Below are 798 nucleotides of genomic sequence, written 5' to 3'. Positions count from 1 at the left end.
AGAACACACACACACACAGATCAAAGACGGCGTCGCCGCAGAAGCACCGGAAGCCTCCATCCGATTCCGACGGGAGGCCAGAGGCGGACGAAGGCGCGCCGCACCTCGCCAGGCATCCCGACCCGGAGAGGGCACGTGGGGGGGGGGGGGGAAGCCTCAATACCGCGCTGCCTTGTGACGCGCTCGGCCCTCCGGAATGGATTACAGGTACTCTCTTGGCTCCGGGTATCTAGTCCCCTCGCTTTATCGTCCTCTCGTTATTCTCCTCTCTTTATTTCCCTGCTCTCCTTTATCCTCCTCGCTCTATCCCATTTTTTTATTTCAGTCTCTTTATCCCACTCCCTTTATACCCCGTCTTTATCCGACTCTTTTTATCCCCCTCTCTTTATCTCCCCCTCCCTTTATCTCCCCCTCCTTTTATACCCCTCTCTTTATCTCATTCTTTTTATATCCCTCTCTTTATCCCACTCCTACTCCTACTCCCCTCGTTGGAAACCTTTCCTGCAATTCGCTGTCTTCCCCTCTCGTCTGTCTGTCTTCCTCCTACCCGTATTCACGTTGCCCCCCCCCCCCCTTCGTACCCCATGTCTCTTGTCTCTAACCCTGAGTCACTATTCCCCTCCTGCCCCTACCCCTGGATCGCCCTTCCCTCCTACCCCCCTGATCGTCCCTCCGTCCTACCCCGTACCCTGTCCACTCCCTACCCTCTCGTCGGTACTCTCCCCTACCCTCTTTCCTCCCCACCTCAACCTCCCCCTCCCCACGTGTTGTTTGTTTTGTCTGGTAGTTTTTTTTTTT

The sequence above is a fragment of the Penaeus monodon genome, chromosome 19, assembly GCF_015228065.2.
Source record: "Penaeus monodon isolate SGIC_2016 chromosome 19, NSTDA_Pmon_1, whole genome shotgun sequence".
Taxonomy (NCBI): domain Eukaryota; kingdom Metazoa; phylum Arthropoda; class Malacostraca; order Decapoda; family Penaeidae; genus Penaeus; species Penaeus monodon.
The sequence above is the reverse complement of the archived record's forward strand: the minus strand, read 5'-3'. Positions refer to the sequence as shown.